The sequence below is a fragment of the Salarias fasciatus genome, unplaced genomic scaffold (assembly GCF_902148845.1).
Source record: "Salarias fasciatus unplaced genomic scaffold, fSalaFa1.1, whole genome shotgun sequence".
In the NCBI taxonomy this organism is placed as follows: Eukaryota; Metazoa; Chordata; class Actinopteri; order Blenniiformes; family Blenniidae; genus Salarias; species Salarias fasciatus.
The window spans coordinates 41,116-60,000 of NW_021941391.1; the positions used below are offsets into that span (position 1 = coordinate 41,116).

General features: G+C 54.0%; 1 pseudogene; it reads right to left on the reverse strand.

Moving 5' to 3' along the window:
• Positions 1 to 8,624: 8,624 nt before the first annotated feature.
• LOC115385550 (growth arrest-specific protein 7-like) overlaps positions 8,625 to 18,885 on the reverse strand; it is a 22,612-nt pseudogene continuing 12,351 nt past the window's right edge.

Consider the following 18,885-nt stretch of genomic DNA (forward strand, 5'->3'; position numbering starts at 1 on the left):
TAGACCCGGACGGCCGGACGGACTCCTCCCCTCCCTCCTCCTCACTCCATTGGTCCGCTCTCGTTCAGTTTTGCAACCGGCCAATCAGTGTGTTGTTGTCTGTTAGGTGGAACGGTGAAACGGAGGTTCCGGTTGGGAGCTGAGCTCAGTTAGAAGCTGCGATCCGGACGAAGACGGCGGCTCCGGACGCCATCGGGGGGCGCTCTGCTGTCTCGCCGGACTTTATCTGAAATGTCTGAAGGAGGATTTCTGTGTAAAACTCATAAGCATGCTAACTAGCTAGCAGTGCCTCCAGAAGCTGCCTCCAGTTTTAGTTTTTAAATTTCAAAAATGTTGATTCGGTTCTGGAGTAGACCTTCATGTTCTGAAAGTCACATGACCTGGTCAAACTTCTGGAATAAAAGTCATCAACTAAAAACCTGTAAGGTTGAGTGAAAGAAGTTAAAAGTAGCTAGCGTCAGAAATGAAACCCAACCGGACTAATTCAAACCTGGCCTAGAAAACCTGCTAAAAGCTAACAGACCATAATAACAGCAGGCAGCCGGCCGTCCCAGCTGCTGTGGCCGGACCGTCCCTCTGAAGCTTCAGCATGTCGGAAAAGAAAACTCCGGAGTCCAACGTCTCCTTGTTCAGCTGCTGAAGCATGATCTGCTTCTGTCAAGCTAGCATCCGATTAGACGAGCTAGCGTCTGAAATGTCGTCTCACTGTTAAAATACAGAATTATACCTCTACATATGTTTCTTTGTATAAAGGAAAACGTCTTGAAGCTATCAGATTTAGAAGAGTTATAGAATTTTAAGTTAAAACTAATGTCAGATTTTTAACACATTTTTACTGATGTTTGTGATTGAAGAAAAAAATTATAAGCTGCGCGGAGCTAGCTTAGCAGCTAATGAGCTAGCGTGTAGCCAGTGCACAGACAGTGGCTTGAGTGCTTTAAATGAGAGAAGCGATAAACATGTAAACTGGATGATCAGCTAGCTGCTAGCTGTGAGCTGCTAGCTGCTAGCTACTAGCTGCTCACGTCTCTGGATAGCCTTGGTAGCTTCACGCAGAGGTGCATGTGAAGCACATTTTCCAATTTGACAAATTAAAAACATGATAAACTATGAAGCTTCCTGTGTTTTTGTTTTTAGCTTAGCTTCTCTGTTAGCATGACTCAGAGGAGGGAAAGCGATTTTCTCACCTCAGTGGCTCATTTTAAGAGCATTGATGAAGTAAATAATGAACTCAGTGGATCTCTGAGTGTTTAGATTTAATGAAGCTAAGCTAACAGCAGCAGTTAGCAGCAGTAATCACCGTCTGCACTAAGCTAGTCAGACAAAACCGTCTGGACTGCAGCGGATCGCTTGACGGCATTCAGCCTTTTAAACACATATTTTCACGTATTAGGATAAATCTGACTTCCTGCCAGGGATCAGCTGAGTCTTCTGCAGGAGGCGAGCGTCCGCTTGTCGTCCGCTGGATTCCCTGAACCTCTGAACGCTCCCTCTCTCCCTCTCTCCTCTCTCCCTCTCTCCCTCTCTCTCTTCTGGTCTCAGATTCATTCATTAGATTGATGAACGGAGAGCTGCTTAGGAAAGTCTTAGGCTCAAGTTAACAATCCAGGATCCGATTAGAGCTGAAGGTCAGTGGAGACGCCGCGGGTCGGCATGGACGGCTTCGATACACTCACCCTCTCACCTCCGTTCCTCCATGGAAGACTTCGATACACTCACCCTCTCACCTCCGTTCCTCCATGGAAGGCTTCGATACACTCACCCTCTCACCTCCGTTCCTTCATTCACGCTCATGAAAACAGCAGAATTCCCCTTTCTGGTCTGTATCTTGAGACGTTTTTGAAATCTACATCCTTTTCTCAACACTGGAGCTTTGAATATATTTGAATTGGATGTTTTTCAAGATTTCATGATGTAAAAACAAACTCGCAAACGTAACTGGAGTTATGAAAACTGTCTGGATCTTGTTTCTGATTGGACGATCGCACAGCAGAAGCAGCGGAGTGACAGTAAAGACTGATATGAACACAGTTCTGTTTCTCAGCTTTCTGGTCGTTATAAAATGTTTCAGATGCAGTGAAGAGTGAGAACTAATCTGACTCGAGCTGATATATCTGGCATCCAGTTCCATTAAAGATGTTAAAACAAGTGTTTGAGCAATTTTAGGGATCCTGTGCAACAAAGAATTCATTTTTTAACCAATCATCACCTTAAGATGCTGAACATGAAGCTGAAGAGATTTCCACTGTCAGACACCTGAACTAGAAGAACACGGATTCAGAAACCCTTCAGGTGTTTCACTGTGGATTTTTAGTTGACTTATTTGAAGGAAATAACATCATTTTGTATTAATCTGATGGATTCCACCTCTGGCTGGAATTTGATGCTTTTAATTCATTCATAAGAAATCCTGACAAAGAGACAGAAAGACTTTGTGTTTTCAAGAGAAAACACAAAAATGTCAGCGCTGCTCTGACAGTTTTATTTGAAAGGAACCAACAGCACCGACTAGTGGCCAACATCAAGAATATGCCATTTTTAAAACATTTTAAAAAATTTCCCGTGTACAACAAACACAAAAACTTTGTCTTTCGCTTTATTTTTCCTTTTCTACTGGTCCGTTTCCGGGGGGGGGGGGGCTGTTGTTTTCCCCCAGGCCTGGGGTTTGGACCGGCTGTGGTTTGGGGGGCTGCTGGCTCTGGGGGGTGCATACCTGTCTGCGGCGGTGGGGTGGGGGGGTGGGGGCGGCAATTGTGGGTGGGTGGGGGGTCCTGGATGTGGGGTTCGGTGTTCCCTTGCCTTCCGGGGGGGTCTCCCACAGGACATGGCGGTTGGATGACGCGGGAATGTGAGTGTGTTTGGGGTAGGATGGACTGTGTGTGTGTGTGTGTTGGGTGTGTGTGTTGGATGTGTGTGTGGCGCGCGTGCGTACGTGCTTGTTAGCGTGTCGTGAGAGTGTGTGAGTGTGTTGGAATGTGAGTGTGTGTGCGTTTGGTTTAAGGATGAGTGGTTGTGTGTGTGTGTGTGTGTGTGTGTGTGTGTGTCAGTATGAGTGAGTGGGTATGATGTTGGGTTGGGGCGGGGGGATGAGGCGGGAGAGGACAGGGGTGGGAGGGGTGGGCCGGGCGGTGGACGGGGGGGTGGGTTCCGGGTGGGGTCGTGGGGTGGGGGGGGGGGGGGGGGGGGGGGGGGGGGGGGGGGGGGGGGGGGGGGGTGGGTGTGATGCCCTGGATCTCGGGGTGCGTGGCCGGAGCGCGGGGGGGGGTACTGGCCTGGGGTGGGTAGCCGCCCGTGTGGGCCGGTTCTCCCGGGGGTCATGGCCCTCCGCCTGGGGTGGGGGGTTGGCTCCTGGGCTCTTGGGCCTTGGGCTCTCGGCTCTGCCCGCCCCGGGCTTCTGCGCCCAGGTGGACCCTCCTGCCGGTCCTGGCTCCGCGGGCCCCGGAGACCCGCCGGGTCCCCGGCCGGGGCTTTCCTCTGCCCGTTTCTGGACCGGAGCGGGGGCGTCTGCCTGGGGGGGGCTTGGATCCGGGCTCTGTGATGACCGCCGGCTGTCTGGGCTCTGAGGCCTCTCTGGCCTGCTTCTGGCCTTCTCAGAGGTCAGAGGTCATATATGCATGACACTATCACCATCACGTCACCATCATATTCACATGATCACGTTGATCTTTAATCACTCTTCACATACTGGGTTACCTTGTCTTCTTGTGGTGGTTAGACTAATGGTGATCTGTAGCAGACCTCTCTTGACGCACGCCCCGAGTTTACTAGTTACTACTAGTTTACTGCTAGCTATATTCAAAAAAAAAAAAAAAAAAAAAAAAAAGGGTTTGTGGTGTCCTTGCATTTCCTTCCTCCCCTACACCTCCTTTTATTTTTGTGGCCTGGTCTGTTCACTAATATGGTTCAGGAAAAAAAAAAAAAAAGTATGTATGGTTCTGTAATTTTCTGTGTTGGTTGTCGCTCTGTTTTGGTGTTGTCTAGATCGGGGGTTTGGGATTGTTCTTGGTTGCGTGTGGTGCGTCGACAACACTGTTTTGTATTGTGACTTTGTATATAGGTTGTGCCCCCCCCCCCCCCCCCCCCCCCCCCGTTCTCCCTCTCTTTATCTTTCTCTCTTTCTGTCCCTGCTCTCTGAGTGTTTCCGTCCTGGTCCTGTCCTCACCATGCCTGCCAGTTTTAAATAAGGCAGCAGCAGGAGACTCAGTCTCGTCCTGCTGCTGACATTAAAATCTGTTCGGATAGTAAAAGGCTACAATCATACAATATTGCACGCCCCAGCTGCCGAACAGGACAAGGGAAAAAAAAAAAAAAAAAATCTGTGGGAGTGGCCGCGGCGGATCTGACAACCCGGTGCAATTCTGAGGCAACTGCCTCAACCTGGGGCTGGTCTGTGGCAGCTGCCACAACCGCCACGGCGAGCTGCCAAACTGACACAAACTGCCACGACAAGCTGCCACAAACTGCCACAAACTGCCGACAAGCTCACAAACTGCCACAACTGATGCAAGCTGCCACAAACTGCACAAACTGCCATGACAAGCTGCCACAAACTGCCATGACAAGCTGCCACAAACTGCCATGACAAGCTGCCACAAACTGCCACGACAAGCTGCCACAAACTGCCATGACAAGCTGCCACAAACTGCCACAAACTGCCATGACAAGCTGCCACAAACTGCCACAAACTACCATGACAAGCTGTCACAAACTGCCATGACAAGCTGCCACAAACTGCCATGACAAGCTGCCACAAACTGCCACGACAAGCTGTCACAAACTGCCACAAACTGCCATGACAAGCTGCCACAAACTGCCACAAACTGCCATGACAAGCTGCCACAAACTGCCACAAACTGCCATGACAAGCTGTCACAAACTGCCATGACAAGCTGCCACAAACTGCCATGACAAGCTGCCACAAACTGCCACGACAAGCTGTCACAAACTGCCACAAACTGCCATGACAAGCTGCCACAAACTGCCACAAACTGCCACGACAAGCTGCCACAAACTGCCACAAACTGCCACGACAAGCTGTCACAAACTGCCACAAACTGCCATGACAAGCTGCCACAAACTGCCACAAACTGCCACAAACTGCCATGACAAGCTGCCACAAACTGCCACGACAAGCTGCCACAAAATGCCACAAACTGCCATGACAAGCTGTCACAAACTGCCACAAACTGCCACGACAAGCTGCCACAAACTGCCCTGGAGCTGCCATAAACTTCCACGGCCACAATTTGCACTTGCCCCACTGCATAATTTAGAAGATAACAAAACAAGTAACTTCTTTTCTGGTTGAGTTTCTTCCTCACTCCACCTCCCCTGAAGTACTCTGGCGCCCCTGGAGGAGGTGCGCCTCACATCTTGAAAACTTCCCTCCTTGGCAATTATACTATATTGATGGGATTAAATGGAATTACATTACCAAAAAGAGAGTGAAATACAATTTTCATTAATGAAAAGAAGAATAAAATATCATCAGCTCTATTGACTTAAACCAGACGAGCATAGTCCCGAGTTATTCTGACAGAAGCCAGACGAGATTTTTTGACTTTTACTTGCCTAAAACCTGAGTAGATGAAAAAGAGTGTGAACGTGACTGAAGCTAAGAAAAACTAAAATGACAGTTGGCATAAAAACTAGACTAAAACTCAGATGTAAACAGGACGAGCTCAGAGCCAGTCACCACCCGCCGTCTGACAGGAAGTAGGTCACTCACCTGAGCCTCACCAGGGTTCTCAGTGGGCGGGGCTTCAGGACAGTCCAGAGAACCTTGTTCAGAAAAATCAGACCAGTAAACAGAGGATTTGGTGTAGTGCTGACCTGAGACTGTAGGGGGCGATCACGTGACAAAAAGACAAGAATAAAAAAACAAGTTCCGAATGTAACTACGGCTCTGCTTCATCCCTCCTGACCTCCAGAAGGTGGCGCTGAAGCTCTGAATGACGAAAACCAGGAGGAACCCAGAGACCGCCCTCCTTGGAAGCCTGGAGAGGCGGGATCCAGGCAGCGGCCGGGTTCCACCCAGGTTCTCCCTCCGGTCGGCCAGATGTGGACTCTGCTGTGGTGCAGTGGAGCGCACCCCAGTGGTAGAGGGCGGTACAGCTCCTGATCAGAACGGTGAACGATCTCCATGATCCAGAGGGACCAGCAGACCTCCATCAGGGCCTCCAGAACTGACCAGAGTCTGAAGGGACAGGTCCCTGGCGGCCTCAGTACCGGGTCCCAGACCTCGTCCCTGTCTGGAGGGACGCTGGACGGAGGTCTATCATGCTGGGCTCATATCGCTGCCAGGTTGACCCTCAGGGTATAAGGAGGGCGACTCGCCTCCAGAGGAGCCTGGAAGACATCCAGGACCGCAGGGAACCGGTAAAGGTCATGGTCTCCCTCGGATCTTCCCACCTGGTGTCATCCTGCAGCCGGGTGGACGGCGCTCCGACCTCCTGGACGGTCGGGGGGGGGGGGCTGTGGCGGGCAGCAGGGGGCGGCAGCGGTGGGGGGGGCGGTGGCGGGCAGTGGGGGGCGGCGCCCGCCTCATACTGCATGTTGATCCGCCCGGTGCCGCAGCTGTCCACCCGACAGTCACCGAGAAGAGATTCACCCTGACCGTCCGCCGGGAGCGAGAGGACGAGTCCCGCCGCCAGAGGAGACGCCACCGCGGCGCCGGGCCGTCCTCACAAACCAGGAAGTAACGCAGAAACACGGTGGCTGCGACCGATACGGCCACAAGGGCCAGCGATGGCCCCGGAGCCGTGGAGCTCGGCCCAACACTTCACCCTGGGTTCTCTGGTACGAGAACCTTCCTGGTGCCCCAGAACCTGAGACCTTCCTGGGTCACCCAGGGGTCATTCAGGGCCTTCAGCGCCACCTGGTGGTCAGTAGAGATGACACACACACACACACACACACACACACACACACACACACTCTTAAACGTGTCATGTTTTTCTGTGCTGTCGTCGCTCTTCACACACTTCAAACATCTGGACGGTCCTCTCATCTGAACACGGCTGTGAAGAGGGTCGTCCTAATCAGAGGTCATCAGAGGTCATCAGAGGTCAGAGGTCATGGTTGGGCGCCGTGTCACTGAATAGTCCGCTGGTCAGGTGTGTGCGGTTCCCTGAAGTTATCGGTCACGGTTCTAGAACTGTGATTTCTGTGTTCAGAGAGACTTGGTGACGTTCCACCGCTGATCGCTGAAGAACAGGAACCTCAGAACCCGTTTGACTTTCAGAGAGCAGATTTATTTCACTGGGCAGAACACCGGTTCTCCGCCGGACCTCCTGCAGAACATGGGGAACATCCGCCATTGGGTTCTCCAGACATGAACAAAAAGAACAGAACAGCTGACAGGAAGCGCACGGCATCGACACACACGGAGAACACCTCTACAACACAGAGAACCACGAGAACCCGCAGGAGACACTTTTTATATCCGACGTTCCCTTTAGGAACCCAAAACAGGCGAGAATCACGATCCGGACCTTTCCAGAACACGAGGAGCAGGAGGACACGTGAAGCGGACGGACGGACACACGAGGGAACAGGAGCTGCTCATGCACTCCAGCTGCTTCTGAGAACACGGAACCCACATCCAGGTTCTGTACAGACGTACATCCAGAACATTCCAGGCGCTGGAACCGTGAGGCACTAGAAGGCTTTCAGACCTTTCCTCGTTCCTCTGGACGAACCCAAAGGAAGGAACACGGGAAAGACCCGGGCTGGAACCCGCTGGACCAGGTCCCGATTCACCGTGACGGACCGGAGAACCCAAACCGCTGCTCAGAGTCCTCCGACCACGACCCGGAATCATCCCTTCATCGTTCTGTGGAACTGAAGCCAGAAATGACCTGGAACCATTTTCAGCTATTAAAACTGTTGAAGATCAAAAACCAGAAGACTGAATAGAGACCGGTTCTGACAGGGAGACCGGTTTGACAGAGAGCCGGTTCTAACAGAGAGATCGGTTCTGACAGAGATCGGTTCTAACAGAGAGATCGGTTCTGACAGAGAGACCGGTTCTGACAGATAGACCGGTTCTGACAGAGAGACCGGTTCTGACAGAGAGGTTCTAACAGAGGGACCGGTTCTGACAGAGACATCGGTTCTAACAGTGACGTGATTTCTCTGTTCCGTGCAGACATGCGTCTTTCCAATCTACCACAGGAGGAGGAAACAGCGACTGACGGGATCAAACTACTGGAACCGAAAGTCGCTCCCAACGTTCTCCCAGGAGGAACCGAGGCTGCAGAGAACAGCTGGAAAAGGTTCCAAAGGAGGAAAGTAAACTTTAACGAGGAAATGTGAAGGAAGCCTCAGCTTTTAGTTTGAAAACACATGTTGCTGCTGGTCTTTTCAGATAATTTCCAAATAAAACCCTGAAAAGGTCCCAGAGGTCAGAGGTCACTCAGCTCCCACCTGATTGGCTGCTCCGCCGCCGAAATGAGGGACCGGTGTTGCTGGAAGTGGTTCTGTTTCTGTCTGGGGAACCGGCGGAAGTTCAGGAGAGGACGGAGGATGGAGGAGGACAGAGGACAGGAGGGAGGACAGGAGACGGAGGACGGAGGACGGAGGACGGAGGACAGAGGACGGAGGACAGGAGGACGGAGGATGGAGGACAGAGGATAGAGGACGGAGGACGGAGGACGAGAACAGAGGACGGAGGACGGAGGATGGAGAACAGAGGACAGAGGACGGAGGACAGGAGGACAGAGGACAGGAGGACAGAGACCGTGGGGGCCAGCTGAGGCCCTGCCTCAGACCCCTCAGGACCCGGAGAGTCCGACCGGAGAACCTGCGGCAGGCTGATGCTCCGTCTCCATGACGACAGCAGCAGCGCCGACCAGTGGCCCGGCGGGGAACCGCAGCCTGTTCTGGGGCGTCGCCGTGGAAACGGTGTCGGTGAATCCGGTCAGTAGCGGTTCTCTCGCGCAGTAAGAGCAGAACGTTCGTCTCCGGCGTCAGAACAAGCCGCTCAGGACAGTCCGCAGAACATGAGAAAGATGGCTGTCGCTGTCCGGCGCTCCGCATCCACGAGAACGCTGGAACCCAGCAGGACCCAGCGGAACCCAGCGGACCCAGCGGGACCCAGCGGAACCCAGCGAGACCCAGCGGGACCCAGCGGGACCCAGCGGGACCCAGCGGGACCCAGCGGAACCCAGCGGGTCTGAAGCTAAAAAACCCAGAACACAGAAATTCACAGACGGATATCGAGAACTTGACGACAGGTCAACAGAGGGGCTGATGGGAGAACGTCGACTGGAGGAACATGCTGGTGCGTCGGTCCGTCCCCGGGTCCCGGACCGTTCCGTTCTGCTGGCGGCCGGACGGGCGGTCCCAACGGGCTGGCGGCCGGGGGGTCTGGGGGCCGGGTGGGGGCAGGGGTCGGTGGGTTGGGGGGGGGGTCTGGGGAGCTGGGGGGGCCAGGGGGGACCGCCGGACGCTCTAGATGTCCATGTCCACCGGCCGCACCTCCCCCGTCTTGTTGTCCTTCACCCACAGCTCCCGGTCCCGGGCCGGGTCCACGTTCTGCAGCAGCCGGTCCACCGGTTCCGCCGTCTGCAGGAGAACCAGACAGAAGCGCTCAGCGCAGGTCCGGACCCCGGGACCCCGGGAGCCCGGGACAGACGGGGACGGGGGGACGGGGAACTCACGCTCTGGTTGAACATGTCGGTCTCGTGTCTCAGGGTGTGTACTGACGGAGGTGCTGCTGGATCCACTCCACCCGCTCCACCTCCAGCTTCTCCAACTCCTGGACCGGGACCAGAACAGACCTGAAGCAGTGGGGCAGGAGGACCTCCAGGAGGACCCGCTGCACCCTGATCCACCTGCTACACCCTGATCCACCCGCTGGACCCTGATCCACCCCTGCACCCTGATCCACCTGCTACACCCTGATCCACCCGCTGGACCCTGATCCACCCGCTGCACCCTGATCCACCCGCTGGACCCGCTGGACCTGCTGGACCTGCTACACCTCCAACTTCTCCAGCTCCTGGACCGGAACCAGAACAGACCTGAAGCAGCAGGGCAGGAGGACCTCCAGGAGGACCCGCTGGACCTGGTTTAGAACCTCACTGTGTTCCACGTGGCCAGTTCTGCCGGTCTGGTTTCGTCTGGTTCCGGTTCTGCCGGTCTGGTTTCCTGGTCGCGGTTCTCTGATTGTCGGAGTTCTCTTCCTGTCCCTGCAGCAGACCCGAGCCGGACCGTTCTCCCCCCGGGGAACCGTCAGCAGAACCGCTCCGTCCGTTCTGACCGCCAGCAGGCGGCGCTGTTCCTGCACCTGCATCCTTCTGACAGCGTGACCTCTGACCCCTGCGGGGCGTACACGGTCGGACCGGCCCAGTCCCCCATCCGGTCCCTGGAGACGGAGGAGGACGAGCGTCTGTCCTCCTGGCCGGTCTCGCGGCCCGCAGTCCCGGTCCGGACCGGGACTGCGGGCCGCCGAGACCCAGCGGGTCCACGTCTCCTCGGCCAATCAGACGCTGACGGACGTCCGTCCAGCATCCCTCCGGGGACGCGGTCCGGACTGGACCGAGGCCAGCGGGGGACCCGTCCCTCTGGATCGCGGACCGTCCGTGTTCCGATCCGGTTCTGTACCGCCTCCGCCGCCTCCGCCGAGCCGGGACCGGAACCAGGACCTTCCTCAGGTCGCCCAGGGGTCAGAGGTCACGGCGGCGCCAGCTGCAGGCCGGCGGGGAATCCGAGAACCGGAGAACCTACAGTCCCGGTCTGCTCAGCAACAATGAAGAGAACAGAGTTCGTCCTCCGCTCTGCTGCGACGTTCTGTTTCCACGGCAACGGCGGAACTCTGAACCCTGAGGTTCTGCTGGGGAGAACCTCCTGCAGGACGGAGAACACGGAGAACCTCCCGCTCAGGACGGAGAACACGGAGAACCTCCCGCTCAGGACGGAGAACACGGAGAACCTCCCGCAGGACGGAGAACACGGAGAACCTCCCGCTCAGGACGGAGAACACGGAGAACAACCGCTTTAGCCAGCGGCCCCCGGCCTGGCCCGCCAGAGCTGAGGGATGTGGTCCAGCAGGGTCCAGCAAGTCCCAGCAGGGTCCGGCAGGGTCCCAGGGTCCGGCAGGGTCCAGCAGGGTCCAGCAGGGTCCAGCAAGTCCCAGCAGGGTCCGGCAGGGTCCGGCAGGGTCCAGCAGGGTCCAGCAGGGTCCAGCAAGTCCCAGCAGGGTCCGGCAGGGTCCAGCAGGGTCCAGCAGGGTCCGGCAGGGTCCAGCTCTCGCCCTGCTTCAGAACTTTCATTAGCAGACTCGACCAGCTGGACCAGCTGGAGACCCTGAAACTGGAACCATGGAGAACACGGAGAACAGTACACCAGGACCAGGAGGACCCGGTCTGGGACCCAGACCAGGAGGACCCGGTCTGGGACCCGGACCAGGAGGACCCGGTCTGGGACCAGGACCAGGAGGACCCGGTCTGGAACCCGGACCAGGAGGACCCGGTCTGGGACCAGGACCAGGATCCTCATGTGTGGTTACCATGCTGGTCGTCACCATCTCCTCAAACCACTTGGACTGAGTCTGGTTGTAGAGGTCCACACAGCGCATCAGGTCGTCCTGAGGACGGACACACACACACACACACACACACACACACACACACACACACACACACACAGATGTTGGGTTTCCCACTCTTTTGGGGACATTCCATTGACTCCCATTCATGTCTAGCCCCTAACCCTGACCCTGACCCTGACCCTGACCCTGACCCAGACCCTGACCCAGACCCAGACCCAGACCCAGACCCTGACCCAGACCCAGACCCTGACCCAGACCACAACACAGCCGAACCCTAAAGAAATGTTTTGACCTTTTACTTTTTTCAGTAACAACAACATGGTCAAGAAAACACTGTTTCTCTTCATGGGACCCAAGAAATGTCCCCACAAATGACACTGTGCCTGGTTTTCCTATGTTGAGGGGACATTTTGTCCCCACAACATAGGAAAACCCGCACACACACCACACACACACACACACACACACACACACACACACACACGCAGTCTTGTATTTCGATCCTTGTGGGGACCGTCCATTGACTCCCATTCATGTCTAGCCCCTAACCCTGACCCTTACCCTAACCCTAACCCACACCACAACAAAGCCTAACCCTAAAGAAATGTTTTGCACTTTTACTTTTTTCAGTAACAACAACATGGTCAAGAAAACACTGTTTCTCCTACTTAGGACCGGAAAAAGGTCCCACAAGGCACGTCGTTCCACGTTTTGCTATCCTTGTGGGGACATTTGGCCCCAACAAGGATAGAAACGAGAACACACACACACACACACACACACACACACACACACACACACACACAGTCGTCACTGTTCATCCTCAGACTCCAGACCAGGCAGATGAGGACGAAACGTCCAAACCTCTGAGGTCCTGGACCAGAACCAGCTCAGGTAGGAACCCTGAGGAGACCCTCTGAGGTCCTGGACCAGAACCAGCTCAGGTAGGAACCCTGAGGAGACCCTCTGAGGTCCTGGACCAGACTTTTGGTTCCAGCAGCTGAATGTTTTCCTTCAGATTCTTTCTCTTCCTCCTCGCCTCCGAATTTGTCCTTCCTGCTGCTCTGGAGTCTCCTGTCACTGTTCTGCGTTCTCCTGTCATTGTTCTGCGTTCTCCTGTCATTGTTCTGCGTTCTCCTGTCATTCCGTTCGGCCTCTCGCTGCATCAGTAACATTTTTAACTCACATCTATATTTGTCTGTTGAGTTCTTCCTTTAATGGTTTTAGGTTTGTTCTGTTTTCGTGGTTTTCGGATTGTTCTGTTTTCGTGGTTTACGGATTGTTCTGTTTTCGTGGTTTTCGGATCGTTCTGTTTTCGTGGTTTTCGGATTGTTCTGTGTTTCGTCGCTCTCTGTGTTCTGTTCTGTTGCCAGCGGTCCGGAACGTTCCTCTTTTCCTTCTGAATTCACTTTCTGGGGAATGAAGCGATGTTCTTCTGTGATTTTTCCGATTGCTGCATTTCAGTGTTCGTCTGCTCATCGGCCTGTTCTTCCATTAATCTCAGGAGTTATTGGTGAACGTTTGCATTTGGAGGCCCTCTGACCTCTGACCTCTGACCTGCTTGTGTGGATTTCCGTCGAGCCTTCTTGATGTCTTCCTCCGTCTTGTTGCTCAGTTTGATTTCCAGCTGCTGAGTTTTCACCTCCAGGTCTTTCTGCCGGTCGGCCAGAGCTTTACGAGCCTGCCACACACACACACACACACACACACACACACATTGCAGAAACAATAACATAATCCTCAGATTTACTCGATTACAGGAGTCATTCCAGTCTTTTCATGTTGTCTGCTGACGCTCCACCGGCTCTTAATCTGGGCTTAATCTCCATGGAGTGGGGGGGGTGGAGGGTGGAGGGGGTTTGGGTGGAGGGTGGAGGGGAGTGGAGGTGAGGGGGGTGGAGCGGGGGGTGGAGGGTGGAGTGGGGTGGAGCGTGGAGGTGAGGGGGGTGGAGGTGAGGGGGTGGAGTGGGGGGTGGGTGGAGGTTGTGGGGTGGAGTGGGGGGTGGGGGGGGGGGTGGAGGTGAGGGGTGGGGGGGGGGAGTGGGGGGTGGAGGGTGGAGTGGGCTGGAGTGTGGAGGTGAGGGGGGGTGGAGTGGGGGGGGGAGTGGGGGGTGGGGTGGAGGTTGTGGGGTGGAGTGGGGGGGTGGAGGGTGGAGGGGGGGTGGAGGTGAGGGGGGTGGAGTGGGGGGGTGGAGGGTGGAGTGGGCTGGAGTGTGGAGGTGAGGGTGGGTGGAGTGAGGGGTGTGGGGTGGAGTGGGGGTGGAGCATGGAGGGGGGGGGGGGTGAGGTGGGGGGGTGGAGGGGGGGTGGGTGGGGTGGGGTTGTGGGGTGGAGTGGGGGGTGGGGTGGAGGTGGGGGGGGTGGAGGGGGGGGTGGGGTGGAGTGGGGGGGTGGAGTGCGGGGTGGGAGTGGAGGTTGTGGGGTGGAGTGGGGGGGTGGGGTGGAGGTGAAGGGGGGTGGAGGTTGTGGGTGGAGTGGGGGGGTGGGGGTGGAGGTGAAGGGGGGGGGGGGGGTGGGGTGGAGTGGGGGGGGGGAGTGCGGGGTGGGAGTGGGGTTGTGGGGTGGAGTGGGGGGGTGGGGTGGAGGTGAAGGGGGGTGGAGGTTGTGGGGTGGAGTGGGGGGGGGGGGTGGAGGTGAAGGGGGGTGGAGTGGGGTTGTGGGTGGAGTAGGGGGGGTTCTCCGAGGGGCCGTTCAGAGGTCACCGTGTGGCTCGGGCTCAGATCAGACCAGTCTGTAGGGATGCACGATAATTATCGGCCGATTTGGGGCAAAAATGACGTCATTTTTATGATCCGATAATTTAATTAATCCGATAAATTAATGTGTTCGGTTTTTTAAACGGCCTGCCGGCGTGCCGCGCTTCACCTTCTTCACCTGGCTGCAGGAGGCGCAGGTTGTTCTGCGGGTTCTGCTGCCTGCGTCTCGACTGCTAAGGAGGAGAAGGCTTCTCCAGAAGCTGCCGCTGCCGCTGCTGCGTTCAAGGTACTCGGAGACGCGGATGCAGCTGACAGCGAGCGGCGCAGAGTGGCAGCTTTTCAGAAAAAAACCGACTGTAGGGCTGTCAGACAAGCTGGTTTACAGCAGCAGGTCGGGATCTAGGAGAGGACCCACCACCATGGAAACACCACGAAATGCTATGCTAACGCTAGTTAGTGAGCTATCGCTAGTGTCTCGCAAGCTAGCATGAGGGACTTTAGTACAACAAATGAAAGAAATGTGACAAGACCCTCAGTGAACACGTCACCGAGCTAAGGCTGAAACGGCGCTTTGGTCTGAACGTCTCTGATCTAAAGGAAATATGAGGCAGTGCATTTCAAAGGAGACAGAGCCCTCTTGTGGTCATTTAGCACAACTGCAATAGGTAAAAATAAATCTATGACACGTTTTTCACGTGTAGAAAAAATAACCTTTGACACCCCTAGTTTTCAGATTTGAGGCTGACATGTCAATGCATTGAATTTATTTCATAGTTGAAAAATATTTCACTTCATTTTGGCAGAGAACCAGTCTCGTTCTGTGAAACCCTTTCTTAAAGGATGCAGTTTTTGTTTAAGTTGGGATTTGATTATAATTGATACACTGAGTTTTGAGAAGTTAGACAGCCTGTAAACGATTACAGGAGATTTTATTTTGATTATTTTTGTTTGAAAAAAATAGCCTGTTACTAGGGGTGTAACGACACACAGAAATCTGGGTTGGATACGTACCTCGGTTCTGAGGCCACGGTTCGGTTCGGTTTCGATACAGTAGGGAACAAAATGCAAACCTAAACGTTCCTGTTGTTGTCCATGCTTCCCATGTCCGCCTGTCTGTGCGGCTGTGCGGCACATCACCGACGCCAACGCTCTTCTCTGCTGCTGCATTTGGGCTCAGCTGTGGACGTTCCAGGCAGGCGCACTGATCCACGTATCCTCCAGAAGCTTTTCCGGCTCTCTAGACTGTTTTCTGCTCCTTTATTTCAGATTATTTATAGGAAATGAGGCTCATACATTGTCAGTACGTTATCATTTAGTGTCAGAGTTTATTTAGCCTTTTTTTTTGTTTCTGAATCTCGGGGCGGTGCCCGAGAGATTAGATACTTTCACTCAGGGTGCGAACTATGGGGGGGCCAGGGGGGTCTCAGCCCCCTTGATGAGACATGACCCCCCTGAAAACATGATTTGTGAAATTTTGGGGGGGGCCCTAAATATTGGAAAAATGCTGTTTCCCCCATGTATTTCCTTTAATTTATTATTATTGATATGTATGATCATAATCATGGATTATATGCAGAATTCGGCCAATTTTAATGGATGATTTGCACATCACGACCGTATTTTACGCATATAAGGCGCACGTAAAAGCCTGTAATTTTCTCAAAATCCAGCAGAGCGCCTTATAATTCGATGCGCCTTTTTGCAGGAATTACGGTAATCACCCTGATCATATGAGCAAACAACCCCTGCTAGCTAAGCTGCTAAGCTAGCTAGTTTAAACAGAATGAAGCACGGCGAGCGGCTGCACCGCCGGCCGACGTGGGGAGTGGCTGGACGCCGGGCGGCAGCCTGCACGCTGCGACTCCGAGAACGGCCGGCCCGCCCGGCAGCCCGCCGCCGGGACGCCGGGAGCGGCAGCCGCTGCTGAGCTGTCGGTGGAGGACTTCACTCAGGAGACGGCCGCTGCTGAACCCGCTGACCGAGCCAGTTCCACCAGTCGTGGCCGCTCTGAGCTGCACATCCGTGAAGAGGAGCGATCCTCAGTCAGATGGCTCTGATATGTCGCTTCACTCACACATTTCAACTGAGAATGTAACCACCTAGACGGCCAATATGTGTTTCTCTCATACTATTCTATTACATCCTATGCGCCTTAAAATGTTGTGCCCCCATGTATGAATTTTTTTTAATAAAAGCCATTCATTGACTGTGCGCCTATTAATCCAGTGAGCCTTATAGTGCCGAAAATACGGTATTTCACTTTAATAAAGAGGCGACGCATGCAGTACTTGTCTCACCACTGAAGCGTGGGGGCGCTATGCCTAAAGCGTCACTTAAAGGAATACTCCACCCAAAAAACGATTTGGCCTCATTTTCTACTCACCCTCATGCGAGAAACACTCTGGAGCACTTTTTTGACGTTTCAAATGCAGTTGGAGATGTTTGGGGATTTTCGTTGTCAACAAACAGGGACCGACAGAGCCCGACAGAAAAAATGGTCCATAAAATCCACAAAACGTTCCCATTTTCCTTCATACTGCTCGTCCGCTGTAATCCAAGTGTCCTGAGCGCGTAACGTCCATAATTAATTCTTAACGAGGTCATTTAGTACATTTTAAGAGCCCAAACAGGGCACTCTCATACAGCTCCATTGCATGTCTGCGCGCGCACCTGAACTACGGAAGCCGCGGCAGACCAAGCCATACGCTTGCGCGCTTTCAGCGACTACTTTTCTAAATTGCAAGCGTAGAAGAAGAAGTTCCCTGTTTATATTCTGCTGTGAGTGACGAGCTGTGGACAATCAAAAGTGATTGGCTACTGTTTCAAAGCTTTGAATTTGGTGTCCTGCTGAAAGGGCACAGCGTGTTGCTTGGTCTGCCGCGGCTTCCGTAGTTCAGGGTGCGCGTGCAGACATGCAATGGAGCTGTATGAAAGCGCCCTGTTTGGGCTCTTAAAATGTACTAAATGACCTCGTTAAGAATTAATTATGGACGTTACGCGCTCAGGACACTTGGATTACAGCGGACGACGCAGAGTATGAAGGAAAATGGGAACGTTTTGTGGATTTTATGGACCATTTTTTCTGTCGGGCTCTGTCGGTCCCTGTTTGTTGACCACGAAAATCCCCAAACATCTCCAACTGCATTTGAATCGTCAAAAAAGTGCTCCAGAGTGTTTTCAGCATGAGGGTGAGTAGAAAATGAGCCAAATCGTTTTTGGGTGGAGTATTCCTTTAAAGCAGACGTATTCCCTCCAAGGCACGCGCACCCCCCAGTGAGCCCCCGACAGCCGGTACAGTTCCACACTGCTTCTCTTCAGTGACAGACCTTCTCCTCCTCTGACAGAGTCTGCTCTCTCCGTCCAGCTTTTCTCTGAGTTTCTTCAGACGGAGTTGCAGCCTGTTCGCTTCAGACTCACTTTTCAAAGTCAGCGTCTGTCACGGTTTGTTTGCTGTGGCGCTCTGGCTCATGCGTGTACCGGCGCGACGTGCGCACACACGCAACGCGTCACAGAATCTGTCCTGCGCGCGGGGACGTCCGTGGACAGAAGTTCATGACATTACGTCCCAGAGACCAATGCGCCACGCGACATGGAGCATGGAGGAAGCTGCTAGCAGCAGCAGTCATGGCGGCAGGTGTAGCTGCACATGCTAGCTGCAGAACGTAAACACACGCACCATCCGGCCGTGAGCGGGGAAAAAACTAACTTTGGCCGTGAACTCACCCGGGGGACAGTCCTGTACCGAACCGAACGGCCCGGACCGGAACGGTTCAGTACAAATACATGTACTGTTACACCCACTAATGTATCATTGTAACTGTATAAATGAAATAATGAAGATGTGAAGACTGTGTACTGCTGTTCTGTCAGGCCAGAGCTGCTGAAGTATTACTTTTTTCATCACGGCATCTTCAATGTTTATTCTCCTTTGTACAAACTTCAGTTATTTTAAGATTATATTGATTAGAAAAATCTGAACTTATCGGTTATTGGTATCGGTATCGGCCATGAGAAATAGTTAACTATCGGTATCGGTACCGGTTAAAATTTTCATATCGTGCATCCCTACCACTCTGTCTTCACACGGAGCAGCTTCAGGGGAAACCGGGACCAGATCTGGTCCCTGAAGAGGAGGAACGGTTCTTCAGGCTTTGAGAAAAATGAAACGATTCAAACAATCCCTGAAACGTTGAGATCAACTCGGACCAGCAGAGAGCGACGAGTAGCGAAACAGAACCGCATCACAGACTGGCTCGTGAGGTGCAAATAATGTGGGGGGGGGGGGGGGGGGGGGCAGGACCAGAACCCGAACCAGGAGGACCAGAGCATGGGAGGGTTCTGCTCAAGTCAATAAACACTGGAGATGTCCTCTGTGCTGGAGAACCCAGAACCTTTTCCACACGGCCTGAACTAAGACACTCGGTTCCTTCTACAACCTGTCATCCTGAGGTAAGACACTCGGTTCCTTCTACAACCTGTCATCCTGAGGTAAGACACTCGGTTCCTTCTACAACCCGTCATCCTGAACTAAGACACTCAGTTCCTTCTACAACCCGTCATCCTGAGGTAAGACACTGGGTACCTTCTCCACGCCGCCGTAGCGACTCGCCAGCTGCTTGCGCAGGTCGGCGATGT